At 36.6% G+C, this 20,248-nt stretch overlaps 1 protein-coding gene across 6 annotated transcripts in view; it reads left to right on the top strand.

The window, feature by feature from the left end:
• LOC105424018 (insulin-like receptor) overlaps window positions 1-20,248 on the top strand; it is a 75,462-nt gene that overhangs the window by 11,743 nt on the left and 43,471 nt on the right. For 4 of the 6 annotated variants that reach the window (XM_089077364.1, XM_089077361.1, XM_089077362.1 and 1 more), the window contains exon 2: window positions 4,872-5,018. The exons of the other annotated variants lie outside the window; for them this stretch is intronic. The gene's annotated coding sequence lies outside the window, so the exon portion shown is untranslated. The remainder of the gene's footprint in view (window positions 1-4,871; window positions 5,019-20,248) is intronic. 6 annotated transcript variants of the gene reach the window in all.

Consider the following 20,248-nt stretch of genomic DNA (forward strand, 5'->3'; position numbering starts at 1 on the left):
TAATTTAGAAATAATATGTATATATTCTGATTAATTCTTATTTTCTTATATTTTTCTATTTTTATACGCATACTTTTTACAATTAAATAGAATGGCTTGAGATGTTGAAGAAAAAAGAAGAAAAAGTGACGAAAAATAAAAAAATTTAGTTGTAAAAGAAGAAATTATGATGCAATATGCGACATCTAGATGTGATTTAAAAATAATATTATTGCCGCATTGTACACTGCAGATTGTCGTGAATTAGAAACGTGGCAATACATAATAATCAAAGCTATAATAGGAATCATCTGAGCAGACTGATTGCGTCCGTGACGAGAATAAATTTCCATTTTTATTTATTCAACTTAAGGATATAATTAATATATACAAAATACGAATATTTAAGCAATGTTTATTAATATTTTATTATTAATTTATTATTAAGGAACTAAATTATTTTCAAAATAAGATATCTAAGTAAAAAACGTTTTCTCATAAATATCTTGCCTTTACGATATGACGGCCAATATAAAGTAATATCATTGAAGAAGACATTTGAAATTTCTAGTAGTTTCCACCTTGGTGCCACGCCCTAGTTAGCCCGCTGGCAGGAATATCGCGCAAGGAGATGAATTTTTGAAGGGGAATGCACTCGGGCGAACCGACACGGAAATGGCTCCCGTAGCAAAGATAAAGTCACGTTGACGTGAATATATCCCTGTAACAATGTCACGTGGCGGGACGAATTTTCGAAGCTATGCTTATTTTGGCACGAGATATTGTCGTAGCGGCTTCTGCAACCGCAAACAGCTGCAAAACGAATATCCGCGACGACGATGGCACTCAGGTGGAGGCTTTGGACTTCTGCGAAGTTTGAATTTGTACTCGTAGGGACTCGGGGGACTCACATTGTGAAGTGTCTCTCCGTTGCAAAGTGGATTTCTAACGATACGGATATTCGCGTACGTGCATACACGCGTGATTTGACATCATTCATATCCGCGAAGTTTCATTTATATTTTCGTACGCGGCACAAGAATTTCTGTTCGCAAAATCACGATATATTATCAGATTATTAATACGTGGGCGGGGCATATTGTGACGGATACGAGAAAATTTTGGGATACAATATCATTCGATTTCCGTTTTCAATTGCCCTCTCTACCCTCTCCTCGTTTTATTCAATATTTTGTTTCAGTTTCCATAGAAACGTGAAAAAATCATTGATAATATTTTATATCGCGGCTATAAAAACTTTTGACGATCGTTATCGATAACAAAAAGAGTTTTGTGATCTGTGATATAGTATTGTTGTTTTCTTGAGTTATATTATTAATTATGAATGTATACAATAATGTTTCTTAAATCAATCTATAATATCCCCTCGATTAAATTTAGAAAAGAGGAAAATGATAAGGATTTCGAATATATTTTCACCTCTATTTTTCAGACGTTAAATTTTCTATCTTAACAGCTTTTCATATTTCTCACGTCATCACGACTTTTCTTGAAAGCATGACGTTTTTTTTGCGGTGTACCACGTTTCTCTAATGTCGCGTCTCGTTTTTTTAGAAGTGAAGTTTCCGGGATCTCTTTCACCGTAACTCGAGTCGCTGCGATGTTGAAAAGTCACCTGCGATTCGCACTGAAGCCCGGCGTGATACGTAAAGCTCCATTATTCGGAGGAGGCTTGCATCACTGAAGCGTCCTGAAATTCTTGGAGGTCCAATATCTCACTCGTAATGCGAATCGATGCATAATGCACGAGTAGATATGCGCGAGCGCGCATTTGTTGGGTGAATACATCTGTTTAGGGAGGACAAAGACGTAGATGGGCGATGCCAAATGTCGCTTTCATCGACGCTTGCTCTCTCTGATAGTACGTAGCGCAACGTGATTAACACACACGTCGATCTCAGAGCATCACGGAAACGGGTCACGCCAGAATCGCGCGTATACATGCCTTTGAAATAACTGAGATTCCATTGCGAAAGTATATGCACGACAACCTGTTCGGACGGTGAAGATGAGCGAGCGCGTGGTCGGTTCGATAATTGTAATTTATATAAGCTGGACATTCATCCGTCGTCGCCGTCGTCGTCGTTGATGTTGTGCATCTATAATTTAGCCTTCGCCGAAAAGCGCATCGAAATTCGGTCCGCGCGAGCGTAAAATTTCATGAGGTTCGCCCTTATAGCGAGGATGCACATAAAACGTTTATAAAAGAAAGTATAGTGAAGAATAAATCGAAATGAGAGAGAGAGAGAGAGAGAGAGAGAGAGAGAGAGAGAGAGAGAGAGCAATATCTCATTTTAGTTTCATCATTTTGAAATTCGTTTTATCAGGTTCTTTATTATTAACCGGTGATTAATACTAGATTAATACTAGATTGATTATTATACAAAAAAACATAATATTTTATTTGGTTAGTGAATATAAGGATTTCATATTAAGAATTTTCTTATTTATATATCAGGAATTTATTTGTCAAATTTCTAAGGAAAATTATCAGCAAACGAGCTTACGAAAGTAACGATAATTGTTTCAGAGAACGTAAATGTTTAAATATATATTGTATTCTTAATTTTATATCATAACCTTTTTTTAAATACATGCTATTGGAACATTATATTAATATATAACCATATTTTATATATAACACTATTCTAAATCGTTATAAATTTATAAATATTAAAAATATTTAAAATTTAAAAAAATAAATTTATTTGAGTTTAATCCATACGAGTAAAATTATGCACGAAATATGTTATAATATTTCCATGAATTTACTTCTGTCGATTAAATAAAATGTATGTATTAAATTTTATCTGTTCTTTAATCATCATTTATATTTTACGTTTTCTGTTTTAACATTATATGTACCCACTCAAATGTTCTCATTATCTACATATTATATACGTATAATTACGCAAGAAAATTAAATTAATTCAAATTTTTATTATCTACTATGATTAATAATTATGCGCAACATTGTTAAGTACAGTATAAGTTACATTAATATTATATAAAATTTTAATTTGCATTTGGTATTATAGACCAAAGTGCTCTTGAGTATGAAAATTGTATTGACAAAATTTGCTTTCGTTTGTATGTATTTCCCTGTGTAATTACAAAAGCTTTTCATGCGCGAATGAGAAAAAAGGGAAAGGAGAAATGTGCTATATTTGCGTATTGTATAAAATTTATGTAGCAATAACAACGTACATACATTCATACATATTTTGCAATATTTCAACATGGTGTCTAATTTTCATCTCGCAAATGCTATCAATGCTATCAATTACCTTCAATCAATTCCGATTGTTAAACAATTGGACATTGAAAGGGTAGCGACGAGCAGGAAATAACGCATATTTTAATCTGCGTTTTGTAAAGCGCAAAAACTAGACACATGATGGACATTTATAGTAAAGCAGATCCGCGATTACAAATAAAATATATAACGTTATATAACGCGAGCAATAAATTGGAACTTTTCCGTAGTATTGAACAAAATTTCCTATTTTCTTCATCGCCTTTCTTATGCGATTTTATTTGTGTCTATAAATTAAAGTCTATCAATTTTCCGTGAATCAATAATCGATATTTGAACGCTGTTCGTTCGCATTGAATTTAATAACATGAGGAAAAGGTCTTTCATGGCAAAGTTCACTTTTAAATTTACAAGTGCTTGTTCATAAAGTTACATGAAATAGGACGCGACAGTAAAATTTTGCATAAATCGATCTTAAATAGTGTCAATTTGTCGGTGAATCAATAAATCGATATTCGAAGGCACTTCGCCATGAATTTAGTAACACGAAGCGAAAAGCCTTTTATCGTATGGTACATTTTTTTCTTTTTTTTTTCTTTTTTTTTTCTTTTTTTTTTGGATACACACAAGTACTTGCTAGAATTTCGTGAAACACGACGCGCCAGTTAAAATTTTAAATTTAGAACGCGAATGTTGAATATTCTCCGATCAATTTCAAATTGAAAATTCAAACGACGTTGTTGCAAAGATAAGATCTTTGAAATACGTGAGAGCTGACCTACTTTCTATCGCGACTATTCCGAGATTTGTAAATGCAGCGTGATTCTACAAAACAGATTCCAGTCGATTATATATCTCGCGCATGTCCAGATACCAAGTAAGTAAGTGAACTTGTTCAACTATTGATCACGAGATATTGTTGCCATTTGTTTCGTTGCTTGCCGTGTCGTCTTCGAGCAAATACACGGGGCGCGGTAACTTCTCACTGAAAGACCTGAAAAGTTTCAAGATCAATCGTACTTTGATATGGCGAATCTATCAAGGTGTCGCTTGCGAAGGAAACTTGTTTAGTAGTCCAAAGAGGATTTTCTCACGTTTTACGCGCGTTATGCCGCGCACGCGTGTGTGTATGACGCACACACTCGATGTCGACACATTATCAACGCTCATTGATAACTACGAGAGTGTTAAAAGACAAAATATTGCACGTCGCAAATTCGTTCGGCTGATTTCGCAAACGCTGTTGTATTACGTTTATTGGGCCACGGACTCTACCGGAACGATAAATAAAATCTTTGTTCTTGTTTCTCCTCTCTCTCTCTCTCTCTTTCTCTCTCTCTCTCTCTCTCTCGCTCTCTGTCTCTCTCTCTCTCTCTCTCTCTCTCTCTGTCTCTCTCTCGCTCTCTCTCTCTCTCTCTCTCTCTCTCTCTCTCTCTCTCTCTCGCTCTCTCTCTCTCGCGTGGAAGTCCGTCGTCGAAAACAACATTTCGAAAGAAAGAGCTCGCCTAACGGCATCGGCATACTCCTGTCTGTTATAAGATACAATTATCCGGATATTACGTTACGCAACAAACGGGATCGCTCCTTTATGCACGCCTCCTTTTTCTTTGCGCAGTGATTTCGGGACTATCGGCATGGCAAGTAATGTGAGACACGGCAACGGTGGCAGTGCTCTAGTGATTCTATTATCGACGCGCCATCGACGTCGGCTAAGTCCACTTTCAGCCGGAGGAACGCCGACGACGCTGTACCTACGGCCCACGTAAGTACCACGTCATTTCTGAACGTCCTTTCGCGAACGAAACCCTTTCAAAGCCAATGAGCCACGTCGCTCCTTTGAAGATACTCGTCTTGATTATCTCCTTCTCTCCGTAAAAACGGCCAACGAATTTACACAGAGTGGTTCCGAGGTGAGTCCACGAGATGAAACCCTCGGCGAGCGATCGGAGAAAAGGATAGAGAAAATAATGTGATTTTTTTTTACTCATTAAAGTAATTTATGTTAATTATGTGACTTTTAAATTTATCTTTATTAAATTGGAAATATATTTTTTAACGTGTTAACTAGTAACCTTTTGAACACTTATTTAATTATCTACTTAATAACCTACTTGATATTTCGCTTATGAAACAGACGTTACTCATGTTTAATTGAAGCACTAAATGCCAAGAGAGAAATTTCGCGACGTTGAATCAAACATCTGTCGCTATGCAGAAGTTTGTCGAGCATGTCGAAGTAGTGTATACCTTTGTACACTCATTTCCTTATCGAGGTCGATACTTGTCTCAAGTTCTAGACTCGAATCAAATACCGCGACTAGGCGAGACTTCGCCGACGACTTCTTTATGCGGCCCATGAAGTATATCTTATGACGTGTCGCTGATGAATGTCTATAGAATAATCAGGATTGATATTCGATTATCGGACAGTCGCAATGGGATCGCGCTTTGCGTGTAAACATGCCATTCGAGCTATTTTTGCAGCGCTGTTTTAAAAGCAAACAATTTACTTTGCGATCGCCTACGCGTAAAAAAAATATCGCACTCTGTGCCCCATAACTTCGACAGAAATAGAAAGAGAGAGAGAAAAGAGATTCTTTGGTTTTAAACAAAATACATGTGACGTTTTTTCTACTTTTTACAATGTACGATTATTGTTAATTTTTCGAAACTGCGATTTCACGACTTTTTCGTAAGTTATTTGACATTGACGTAGAGATCGACTCTTTTGAAATTTGAAAAATCTTTTTAATATATAAAGTTTATTGAAACTATTAATCAATTAAACAGGGAGTTTATAAAAACTTTCCCTCGAGAAATTTCCCTCGAAACTCCATTAAAATCATGGCCAACCGATTGCCCGCGGGCAATTTGCGGTATATTCACTACTAAACCTTGAAGTAAGGTTCTTTTAGAGTAATATCGATATTTCGAAATCATCTACGGAACATGGAGTCTTATTATTTTTATTAGTTCTGAGAACTGTCTTGGGAACTTATTAGAAGTTAATTTCCCACTTTTAGAAATAATTTATTTTGAGAGTTGTGCTGAATTGTGCTAGGTTTGTGCTACATTGCTCGAATTTTAAAACCGTAATGTGAAAAATGTCATAAAAAATGAAAAAAAAAAAAAACGACATTTTAAGCTAGCCCCCCACTTTGCGATTTTTTTAATTTTCTCGATCGTGCTAGGTTGTGCTAACATTGTGCCAAAATATTATCTTTAAAAAATAATAACAATAGAAGTTATGATAAAAAATAAACTTGGGCGAAAAAAATATATAAATGACATTTATTTTTGTATCAGTCATCTAAAGAGCATACAAATGCATATCTAACATATACTCGCTTAGCACAGTCGGCACAATCGTCGGTTTCGTCAGCACAACGATATGAAGGACATTTTACTCTTGAATGCGGGGCCCTTCGCATACATATTTTTTTGTAAAAAATTCAGGTTTGTAGTTATTGGATGTCGATAATAATGCATATCTGAGTTGCGATATGAAGGGCACTTTACTTCTGGAATGCATCCCTTCGTGTCTCAGCTTATAAACTCGAATTACGCACACAGAATCCAGACACGAAGGGATGCATTCAAGAAGTAAAGTGCCCTTCATAGTGTTGTGCTGACGAAACCGACGATTGTGCCGAGCGAGTATATGTTAGATATGCATTTGTATGCTCTTTAGATGACTGATACAAGAATAAATGTCATTTATATATTTTTTCCAAATTTTTTTTCCATTTTTTATCATAACTTCTATTGTTATTATTTTTTAAAGATAATATTTTGGCACAATGTTAGCACAACCTAGTACAATCGAGAAAATTTAAAAAATCGCAAAGTAGAGGGCTGTCGGTTTTTTTTTCTCTCTTTCATTTTTTATGACATTTTTCACATTACGGTTTTAAAATTCGAAGCACAATGTAGCAATTCAGCACAACTCTCAAAATAAGTTATTTCTAAAAGTGGGGGATTTCTAAATTCTAGTAGGTCTCGGAAATAACTCTCAGAAGCCGTTGACATTATGAATATTAGATATTTTCAACATATGTACTTGTGAATTTATACAAAGCATCGTGAGAGTAATTTCGAAATATCGAGTTGCAGATCTGATGGTCCAAACGGACGGTTAATGAGCGTCATAAATTTACAACACGACTCTCATGTATCGATTTAAAGGGGGAGAGAGAGACTTCACTCGTACGCGAAGTACAGAGATTAAGGTTAAAAAAAGAAATTGAGAAACCGACGGCTCGTAATTCGAAGCTCCAGACGGGCGTCGTAATGACCACCTCCGAACCTCGGTGATGTATACTTCGCATATACGGGGCTAAGAGAGTACGGATTATCGGCAATGGTGACGTTTACCTGTTTGTCTCCGCATTAGGCCGCTGTTTTTACACCGGATCACTGTAATCTTCCAATTATTTCCCAGTTATTTCCTGCGATCTCGAGCTTCGCCGTAGCAGCGTCGTTCTCGTATTCGGGCCTCTAAAGACGGCAAATTAGCGCGTTTAACAGTGGACGCGTAAACGGAAAACGTCCGCCAGCGATTACATGGCGGGGCGCGCGTTATCTATTATTTGCGTAAAAAAAAATGTATTGTTTACCATGGAATCCCTCCAATTGGAAAATACCGCGGGGTATGTACCTCCCGAAGTGAAACCGCTCGCTCTCGTCGCTACGAGGAAAAAAAAAAATCCAATTTTTTTTTTTTTTTTTTTTTTTTCTAGAATTCCGCGCGAATTCGTTCTCTGACGTTAGCGCGGTAATGATTGACGTGGTATTTATTATCGTCGTTTTGAGCACTCCGATCGTTTTTACACCGTGAACGAGGCGGAGGCGCAGTCGGCTCGTAAGATATGTTCAACACACCGGCGAATTATCGCTCGAAATTCCGTCACGCTTGTGCACACAAGTCATCGCTCGATATAACGATATACGCACCTCGCTTATAGGGAAACGTAATAATTTCTGATTGTTTAACGGGAAATCCGTGTTGCCGCATTGTGTTGTCAAGGCGTTGCGTCATACATGGACGAAAATACCTTTGCCGAGAAGGCAGAGTTTTGCCGTGACTAATGGGTCAGCACGCAATTTTGTGTAAGCGAATCATGAAGAAATTCGTGGCCCAGCCATGTAATCGATTTCATGCCAGCTTGTTTCGCGATTCAACCGATACGCGTTACAAATATGTGTATGTGTATTTTGCACGCGGTAGATGAATATTGCAAACTGATGTAAATCAAAGCAAATAAGGTTAATGTTATGATAATTATAAATGTATGAGCGATCACAATTACCGCCTGTGCTTGCAATTATATCATTTATAATTTTCATTATAAATGAAAATTAGATTATTTATTATATTGTGTTAACATCTTATACGTATTTCTCTGATTTGTGAGCGATGCCAATATCTTTTCGACGTTTAACGTTCCACCAGTATCTCTAGAAAAAGAAACACGTAATAGCTTTTTTTTTTTCCGCAATCCTATCTTCGATCGTATCTCGAACGTAAAACGCTTGAATTTCAATGACAGATAGCGTTTAAGTAGGAAGCGTTTAAAACGGAAACGAGCGAAGAACGCAGATGATAACGGCGATACATCTGATTTGATCGGCGACATCTTAACAACGTTTAAACGAAACGAAAAGCGAAAAAGCGAGCCGCGAGTTATTTACGAACACGGAGCATTTTACTCGTGGAAATAAACATGACAAGGAATAAATCGGAAATATGAAAAACGGACGTTACGCTTGAGAAACAAGGGAAGCGAACGAAGCGTTGAAGGTTGCGCAATTGAGATAAGAACGAGCATACTCCATGGTACACTCCATCTGTATGTATGTGTGTATTTGCGCCGCTAAACGTTACACAAGCAATCAAATGAACATCATTGGCTTGTAGATGTGGCGCGATCGTAAGCAGACAATAACAATAAAAGAGTCTTTTGTTGATGTATCTACTACCGCCGTAAATCCGGAAAACTGTAAAAATCCAAACGTCAAGGAATACGAACGCGACGGGTCAAGGAAACTGCGAATCTAATGGAATTTACTGCCGCGATGACTGAAAAGTAGAGATAATGATTTGCTGAACTGGCACTTTAATTATCGTAATGAGTATTATAAGCAATACTTGGGGAAAAAAAGAACAAGAATTCCGATAAGAGATAACGTGAAGTTATTTTCTTTTCTAAGGCTATTAAATTCTTCGTTATCGTTTTGTTTGCTTAGCGTTTTCTTCGCTCTTTTCTATTGGAACATTGTAGCTAGTTTCTCGATTCATGGTGATTAATGGAGGAATTATTGAAAAATTATTAATCGAGAAATTGTCGATTCATATCGTTTATGTAGCAACCTCGCTCAAACACGATAAACATTGCGGCCCTAACAAGTACAAGTTGTTGTGGCAACTTTCATATTATAGACACGTTATTATTAAGTTATTATACACATACACTACTTGATATGACTTGAATGTTTGTCCAGCCCGGAATGCGTTATTGCATAAATTCCCCTCTGAAATCATTCGCCTGTGTCTCGATCGAACAAACTTCACAAAATCGTCTGGATGATAGAAGATTTTCGTTAAGGTGCTTCTTAATTTGTCCGTCGTAAACGGTTATTTTCTTGCCGATAAGACATAAATAGACGACGTGTCTACGTCAGCCACCTCGAGCAGTGACGTCAGTAACGAGGAAATAAAGCGATTGTTACAAACAATGTTGCAACTTGCACGTGCATAGATAAATGTATGAACGATAAAAAAATCGTTCAATCAACAATTAATGATGTTTCCAACATTATGTGAATTATTATCTCGAGCGAGGGAAAAGTAGAATGACGAATATGATTATATTATATTCCTATTTTTTTTCATTCCCGTTCTGTTTTGTTGTTTTGAGATAGTAATTGTATTAGAAAATAGACTGATAGCGGAGTCTGGTCGATTCAAAAATAGATCGTTAAAAGAGACGCTCGAAAATAAATTCTTAAAAATACACCTTCTCCAAGATATTGTACAAATCAATATGATAACGGTATTGATTAGCATATTTAATCCTGTAGTCTTATCATTGTTCGACGTTGCCACGATGTAATATAAATGTTAAGATCGTGATTTGAATTTTTTGTTAAGGTGTATTCACAACAAACGAAGGATCGAATCGGAGAATAATTAGACATCATTTTTCTCTCTTAGAGAAAACATTCTTTCTATCTTTTTTATAAATATCTTTAGATACTTCTGGGGGTTCCAGAATTTTGCATTTACAGTACACGATTAACAGTTCATTTATCATCTCGCATAACCGAACTTTCAAAATTTTTAATTAATTCATTATTTTATATATATATATATATATATATATATATGTGTGTGTGTGTGTGTGTGTGTGTGTGTGTATGCTATACGTTTTACATAAATTTATTTCAATTTTATTTTAACTGAGTAATATAGAAAAAAAAACTTTTTATATATATAAAAATTAGATACTAAAAAAGTAGATAGTAAAAAAATAGTTTCTTAGAAAAAAGACGAAAATTGAAAATAACTCAATAAAAAGTGCGAGGTATCAATACATCGTGATTGCAGGTTTCATATAAAAATCTGTTCCACTATCCCAACTTTTTTTCTCGTTATTGTTAATCGCGTACAGGAAATACTCACCCTAGTTCAAACGAACTTAACCACGCGAAACATCTGCGAACGTCGCAAATCAGTCCAACATGTACGATATATACGCGAGAACGCGCATAAACGCGCATGAACGAGTATAAACAAACATGATTCATATACGCGTCGGTATTTCAAAGAGATTCGTACGTTAAAAACTGCGTAACAAAGGACGAAGCGTCGGTATCTGTAAAGTTCCGTATATTGGCCGAGGAACGTATGCAGTTTTGTGCTTTACTTTCAGCAAAATATATATATATATATTCCCTGAAAGAATGAGAACAGAATAAAATGATAGAAGGTAAATTAAAATAGATAGCGCTGGTAATTGTATAAAATTCACGAAGGACTACTCGAGTCCGTTTTTTTAATCGAAAATGATGTTCGACTCTTTTTAGAAGAGATACTTGGGCATCTGAAGGAGGGATTCAAGCGTTCGAGAAAAGTGCAATTCGCTCGAATATTGGAAAAATGATATCTAACTGAGCGTTACGTGCGCGGTTTACGTACAGCGTGACACGCGTTACAGCGGAAAACTGGAATCCAGAATGCAAAAGAAATGAGTGTCGCAGTTATTTCGCATACTTTGCGCGCGGTAATAAATTTAATATCGCGCGACATTCTCGAACTCGAACTCGTTTCATTGCGGTTTCTTTCCCTTTGGTCGCGCGCATCTGATACGGACGCGCCCTTAAACCGCATTTCTACTGAATAATTTACGATCCTGCTACCTTGCCACTTACAATACTGTGCTTAATTCCGCGGCAATAGTGACTGCCGTTTTTTTTTTCATCGCGTCTGCAGTGGCTCTACCAGAGTGCGTTATTATCCCTTCTCTGGCTTTTATGGAAAAAGCGGCCAATCTCTACCGGTTATGGAACAAACAAAGCTGCCATTTTGCTCTCGTTTTTGTATCTCGAAAATTCGATGAGAGACTTTTTTAAAGTTAGATGGACTTTTATGCACCCCCTCATTCTCTCGGCTGCAACCGCGCGGAACATAAATACTCGGTTTACCCCCGGTTACATTCGAGTTTTGTCTAGACGCTAGAGACTCGAGAGGAGCCGAATTTGGCATATTGGGGCTAATTTCGGTATGCTTTAGTTGTTTGCATAGTGTCGTCATGACGACGATTCATCGATATGAAACGGCACCAGAAACCGCAGAGCTCGAATACGTCGGGAATTCGAATGCGTCGAAACCGACCATCAAATCTATTAAGTGCATTAATCGATGATGTGTTCGTCTTTCTAATTATTCAATTTGTTCAGGCTTTGGCAAAATTATTTTTGCGTAAATAATTTTTTAATTGCCAATTACGTTCGCGTTTTATTATTCAGTCGGTGCTTCCCTTTAATGTCTTTTGAGAATTCACTTTGAACGTGAACAATATGAGAGAAAGGGATACAGTCCTCGGCAAAAATTGCCTCCGAATCTTTTCTGGCATTATTCTAACATTAATGCATGCTTAAATAATGCTCATTTCTTTTCTCGTTTAAACTCAGACAAATTTTTTGTAAGAAGATTTTATACAATTTACAAATAAACATTTTTTGAAAAAGTATGTATTTTTATCTGCTTTATTATCAATAACACATATTATCGCGATAAAATAACAGTACTGGTGGAAATTATTCAATATTCGTGTATTGTGGTATTAATGCACAAATATTTGATCGACTGTTTACTTTCTCTGTATTCTGGATCAGAGTGACTGTATTCGCGATAAATGATAACTATATCTTTTATCAGGTTATAAATATGATATAGTTACAAATCAAAGTAAGGCATATTTATTAGCTATTTTCTATTAATCGCAAATAGTAAAATTTTGATGTATGTCAATAGCACTGGCATCAATTAATACATTTATTATGCAATATCTAACAGATAACTATATGAATTAATAAATTTCATATAGCAGAGAAATTTAATTATGCAACAGTACTGCTTTTGATTGACTTGTGATTAATATATGTTATATAATATTACATGGAAGATTAATTCCCGATTATCCGCGAATTAGTGCTAATATCTTCCTGGATACAATTTTTTTTTACCTAATCAAGAAGCTGATCAAAATAAGGAGATCGAAGAAGTTGAATTAGTAATTAAAAGACCGAGGGTTATTTTTTGATAAATTTATTAATTAATTATATCGTTACAATAAATATACAGTTTTGATATTTTATGATATATAATTTAATTCAAACTTTCTCATATTTTTTTCGTCCATAATAATAATTCAGGATAATACGTGCAATTGGCAATAGGTATCCAAATTTTTGGAAACTTTTAATTTAATTATAAAAAGATTCGAATATTGCTATAAAAAATATACTATATTATTTGAAACAAAAGTTCTTGAGAATTTTGAGCAATCTTTGAAAGTTTGGTATGATTTAAAAAATATCCCCAAAAAAATCTTTTTCCAGAAGAAAATCCATTCAGGAGCAAAATTTATCATTATCTACATTTACCCCCGGAAAATAAAGGACGAATTAAATAAAATAAAAACGATATAAAAATATTTTCAAAATTTTAATTTCTCTAAAATAATATTAAAATTTCGACATATAGAAGATAAAATAAAGTGACGTATAGTAATATTCTTGGAAATCTTTTGGTTTCTGATATCTGAAACAACTTCTTCGAAATGATTCGACACACTTTATCGCTACGTGTATTACACGCAAAACGTTTCGCATTTTCATTTCGCGAGTCTGTCGCTTGCAATTCGCATGAAACACTTGCGCTACACGCGGTGCACCCCATTGTGCGACCGCCAGCGAATCAATACGATTCACTCTTCGTCTCGGGAGGTCGCACGGGGTGTGTTAGTACGTCGCGATCTCTCTCGCATCGAATGGCGGTCCATATTCTAATTGCTCCAATTCTCGCAACACGGGTTGCGCACCCGGCCCGAGCCCCGTATCGTCTTGTTTACAGAAAGCTATTATCGTCGTTGTTTTCGGCACATGCGATTACCCCGTGGTGGTAAACGAGACCGTTCAGGCAGTCTTGGTATAATTTTGGAGGCATTCACCGAGCGTCCGCTTTCCATCACCGGCACGATGTACGATGACGACACGCAGATAATCCTCGTGATAATTCGCCGCCTCGCTTCTACGAAAATACGAAAGCGAGATAGCTATCTTTGGCGATCTTTCGTTATCTTTAAACGTACAACGTACGTTTCACGAATTCAGAAAATAACGAAGAGGTTTTAGAGAGATATCGATCTCTAAGCTGGCATTGATATGATGTTATTGATCGAGGATAAATGAGATTTCCGATAGAACGTTAAAACGATCGGACGTTAATTTGACGTTAATCAGAAACCCGAATATATTCTAGCTACAATTAAATTGCAGCAGCAGAAACCTGTTTGATATATCAATTAATGATTTGTTTTTTTTAAATGGTATTGAATAGTATCTCGCGTTGAAGTATCTATTTTTCATTTTTTTACTCTTCGGTCTTCGGTGTTTGACGATTCTCAAAATAGTATGCTGATTGAGACGAATGATCACACGTTCGCGAATCTTCCTCTCATAAATCTGCCTCTAAATTTAAAGCGACGAGACGACGTCATTTTAAAAGATTGATCTTATTGTTGTAGATCGATAATTCTCGTATTTTAACAATTAATTTAAGAGGACGCGAATTAAACTATTTGTTTCTACGAACGAGCGGAAAATGTAGTAAATATTATTTCGATTTAATCTTCGCCACCGCGTTTTGGCCGAGTGAGAAATATTTACACCAATATTATTAGTATTATTAATATTATTAATTAAAGCCCCTTTGAACGTGCGATGTAGACGTCGCCAATGTAGACGCCTGGAATGAAACGACCAGATTTTTAAATCACGGGAACTGAAAGAGAGCCCATTTTAATTTTCCGTGCGCCGTAATCTCTCTCTCTCTCTCTCTCTCTCTCTCTCTCTCTCTCTTTTTTTTATTCGCAAAAGAAAAAAGTCATAATAGCAAATATAAAGAGTGCATTCACGAGTACAAAAGTTAAAATTAATATTTAACATTTAAAAAAGAAATTTTTTTTCGATGACAATTTGATCGAAGAGTTGAACAGTCCTCTCGTGCGATCGAATTGACGCCAATGAAAATAAATTCGATTTAAATTAGTTTTTACACTTTGTGACATTGAATTATAAATGCAGACTCGTTTAGGGACGGAATGTTTGGCCTGAAAACTACTCGACGCCCGGAGAAGATGAATGCCGGGATAAAACTCGATTCTTTACTCTCCGAGGCTGTTTTACACAACTGCCCGTTTTGGCGTATTGTCTATTTTTAAGGGGGAAGGGGCGGGAGGGAGGAAGGGAGATAGGCTCGCGCTTCCTCGCCGAGTCGGTGAATTCGTCGTGGATTCGCGACGACGAATTTGAACTCGATCCAAGTTTAATCACATCTTACACTAATCACACTGTATGGATCTATATATCTTATTGTTCGTAACCCGAGCTCGGGCGCCCGCGCAACAATAAACTCGTGTTATCGCGCACCATACGACACCGAACATTGTCGGTTGGACACCTACACGCTCGAATTACCCGTCGTAATAATGGTAATCGCGAACGCGATGCTTCATTAATCAAACAATTGATTCGTCCCGTTCGTGATCGACAACTATTCGGCCCCCTTACAATTAATGATCGCGATACCGATCAATTATCCTGCGGGATGATAGAGGAAGAATGCGATCACGTTTGATCGCGAGACACAGACGCGTCTCTGTAATAAAATGAAAAAAAAAAATAATATCCGTGTCGAGCGTTTCCAGATTAAAGTGTAATTCCACGTTCGAACGATAGAAAAAGAGGATAATTTTACTTTTATTTATATGTTAATTGAGACGACGCAAGTTTTGTAATTAACGGTATAACGATATGAAGTAAATTCAACGAAAGAGCTTCCCACAAACGATTGAAAGCAACGTGCAACGTAAAAGCGATGCAATAACCTCGATAAAAGGGTTTTTATATATATATATATATATATCTTTTTTGTGAACTCAACATTGTTATGCGAATTTATCTGTATTTATAAATTCTACTTATCTCTCGACTTTTCTGTAATTTCTGAACTTTCGCAAGCTTTAGCTACTCTGAGAGGAAGGTTCATTCAACAGAAGCATCTTTTGCCTCTGACGACGACACAAAGGTATATAACAAGCAACTCTTTTTTCACATTTAATTAACGTGCTTTAATTCTTCTCTGCTTTAATTCATTTGGTGTAGTCTGTCGTGTTACCGTGATTATTCGGGAGGAAAGAAACTCGTCGAGATAAAAGAATACCTAAACGGAGAGGCTTGATAGACGATACGGTTTTCCGGAGGAGGATTAGAATGGATGAGGAACATAACAAAGGCGACGGTCAGTTTCAAGCTGTTGTACTAGTTAAGGGTAGAATGCAGTATTTACGCACTACGGATAATGAAAGAAGGAGATACGCGCGGATTACGAGGAGACCGAAGAGTTTCGCAGAGAATCACCGCGTAAGAAGAGAGTATTTCTAGCGCTTTCCGAGCGCGAGTTCTCTTGCCGCGAATTAATCGGCCGCGGCGCGCAAATGTAAGGCGGCCCGATACATGTTGTATTTTTACCCCTCGACGAGAAGGACATAAAAACGATTATGTATGACGCGGGCAATTTCCGAACAGCCGACCGGACCGTGCAAGTTACGACGCATTGCTAAAATGCGTGTCGGCGCGGCCGTAGGTGACGCAACTCGCCGCGTTTGTGCGTAGAGAGAGAGAGAGGGGGGGGAAGGGGGCGGAGGAATGACGGTCGAAAGCTTTCGGCTCCCTTTAATCGGGCCGTCGCGTCTTACGTCACATTCATCTAATTATGGGTCGGTCTTAAATGCTCCACACGCGCGCGGGCGTCGTGTTGTTTAACTCTCTTGCCGGCGCGCGATCGAGGCTTTTTTTCTCTGTATCTATCGTTCTGAGTCAACTGTTGACGTTCTTTCGAGGGCGCCTTTGCCTTGCCCCGCTGATATCGCACGGTCGGACGGACGGACGTACGATTGGTCGGGTCCGGTTGATCGACAACAACAATATAAAGCGGCCCGAATGCCAAATCGATGTCACGGATCATCGAAAACGCGCCATCGTAAATATATTTGCGTTATCGCCGCGCGCCGGAAACGCGCACGAAATTGTGTATCGTCCGTCGGTGGATCGTCGCGCATTTCGGAACCGACGCGCCGCCGATTCGCGGTAAACAGATTCTTGTTTTCCCCCTGCGCGAGGGGGCCAACTATTTGCCAATCACTAATAGAAGTATCTACTTGGAAATATAAGCACTTCGATCGGTGAGTAAGAGATAGCTTACGATACTTCTTTGCCGTCAATACTCTTGGATTGACCGAGGGCTCTTTTGCTACTTCGCCTTTGATATTGGCTACTAATAGAGAATACCGGCATGTAAAATTTGGCACGACATGACAGATCATTTTCTCCTTGAATTCGATTCAAATCGAGTGAGACTCACGTTGCGGAATTTTATCGTGGCAAACGCCAGCTCGCTGTACCGCATACCGCATAAATATTTGCTGTGTTCTTCGGTTAAATCTACTTCAATATAAGTGAAATTGATTTTGAAGCTTAGTATTGTGTACCGGCAGTTTCCAGCCGCGTGACCTGAAGTTTTCATAATGCAAATATATATATGCTTTATTCTCCAAAGACTGAGTTCCGGTATTATGGATCTTTGAGTAGCACGGTTTTCTTGGTGAAATAAATCCCGCTTCATTTCCATACTTGAATATGAAAAGAGAATAAGATTTTAAAGGCTTGGTTTCAAAGGCTGAGTTAGATCTGATACAGAAGATAAGCTTCGAGTATTTATACAAAAGTTTTCTTATACCGCATAAAGTTATTTTGTTAAAATGTTTCTTGCTCTATACAATTTTTAGAAATTGTTCTATTTTTAGAGGTGTTTCGATCTTTTTTATTCTAATTTTAGCTGTGAATATGTCACATGCGATGACGTCAGATAGGTTTTCTTTTATCCTCGAGTGTCGTAAATAACATTAGAAACGAGTTATTACGTAACAAGTGTGCCTTTATAAATTATTCTATTGACTTTAAAAGTTTAAAGAAATTATGTGATTCGAAGATTTCTCCTTTTCGAACTGTAATTCGACTTTTGTCTTCGCTGAAGTGTTGCAAGAATTGTCCGATGAGATTTGTATTGCAAATATTATTATCATTTCCTTTTCGTTAGGAGTAAATGATAAGAGTACTTGTTATGATTTGATAAGTCACATATATATTTCGGAGTAAGTGCGTAGATTATCAATTCATGAAATACCAATTGAATGTGAGGCGAGCGTCCAAAGAGGGTAATTTTCAACAATTCCCTTGGCGTAGGAGAAAGCGATATTTATCTTAAGAATTTCCTCGCAGGCATTCTTGCAACGTTTTGCGCAACGGGAAGTATTTCAGAGACACCACGTATACACGGTCATATTTTTCTGATGCCGGTAATACCAAGTTAATTACAGGACACCACAGAGAATCCACATTTTCCAGCCGAAATTGATATTTGATACCGAAAATAATTAATATTGATATTATTACGTTAGATAATATCGCTCATGGCGAATTTGGATAAACTGATGCATTTAACGCCCCTTTAAATAGGGATCAAATGAGGAATCGAATTCATAATTTGCAAATTGCCTGCGAAAGCGTATCCTATAATTCCTCGAATGTGAAAATTCACGGAGTTATAATTCGCAAATGTTACACTTGAATTATTTGCAGCGATAGCCAATAGCGTTTGTTAACCGCCGGTGACTTTTCGTGATATTTTCAGTTTGTTCGCCCACCGTGTATGATCTCTTTGATTTGATTGCATGCGGAACAATTAATTATTTTTGTCGATAAAGTGCGGTCGATAATATCCCGAATAAAACACGCAGAAATATCGCGTGTAATGTTTTGCAACAAAATGGAATGTAGAAAAATTGAAACTAAATTATTAGTTCTTTCGCTTAAACTCATAATATTCATGTCGGAGTACGAAAAGTGCTACAGAACTGACTACAACTTGTCGGATTATTTCTTTTTAAAGGATTTAGATTAATTTTAGAGAGAAGTTTCTTCGCTGGTTTGACATTAATATCTTCTTGACACACATTAAACTTAATTTAAATTTATTTTGAAATATTTTGCAGTAGCTTATTTCATAATTTAAAAATAAATTCGTAATATAGTTTTGCAAAACATTTTTAACGTTTTTATGCGTTATGAAGCTATTTTAGTTATTTAATTATGAAATTATTTGTTTTTAATATCTGTAGTACATTTTGCCGAAATTCCAGTATATTCCATTATTGGAAAGCATATTTATTATTTTATTATAAATTTATCGCCAATGAATTTTTAAATTGATTATAATTTTTTTTTTTTGTATTTTTATATTCAAAGAACTGTTATATAATAAAAACGTGGAAATTTCTTTTCTACATTGTTAAGTGATCCAAGTTGGATTGTCAATTATCTATACGTCAAATTTGCTCACGATAATTACATTCACTTTTCACGCATTTGTATCGATCGTTTCTCGTCGTGTTTACCGATCGACATAAAAGAGAGTGTTTTAGCCGCAGGTAAATTTTCGACATTTGCTCGCAGTCGAGTTGTCGTAATACGTATTGAAATGTGAACTAACTATAGCTGCGTACTTTTTTTTTTTTAATGATCAATGGAAAGCATGAAAAGCCGATTTGACAGGGAAAACGACATAGCTTCCGACATATGCTCCGATAACTCGCAAAATAATTCGACAAATTAATGCGATATCTAATAACCATGACTGGATATTTTACGTAATCTCACAGAAAAAAAATTCCATTGCCGTTAAAACTGGTGACCCAGTCGTTCGCGAAATCAGGCCATCGTGCTTCTATCCATCAATTATTTAACAATCTACTATTTAGCAACGGAAAATATATAATACAAAAAGTACATCAAAGAGATATCGCTCTTGTAAAAGAACTCAAAACTTTATATTACTTTTATCGTATTAATTGCAACAATGTTTTCATCAAATTATATAATGTATGCAAATGCGAACGGTCAGTATCAGGGAGAGAATCGATGGTAAATGTTCGAAACATGCATAAACGCATTATTAATGTTCTCTAATTTACAACATTAGCCTAGTTGCCTGGTTTGCGAATCTGTCGATGTCGATAATCGATGGAACTTTGGCGTGTTTTGCCGTGACGTATAGTATTTTCGACCGTGACATTTTCTGAGTTTCCGCGG

The sequence above is a fragment of the Pogonomyrmex barbatus genome, unplaced genomic scaffold, assembly GCF_055798465.1.
Source record: "Pogonomyrmex barbatus isolate J1 unplaced genomic scaffold, ASM5579846v1 scaffold2, whole genome shotgun sequence".
NCBI classification, from domain to species: Eukaryota; Metazoa; Arthropoda; class Insecta; order Hymenoptera; family Formicidae; genus Pogonomyrmex; species Pogonomyrmex barbatus.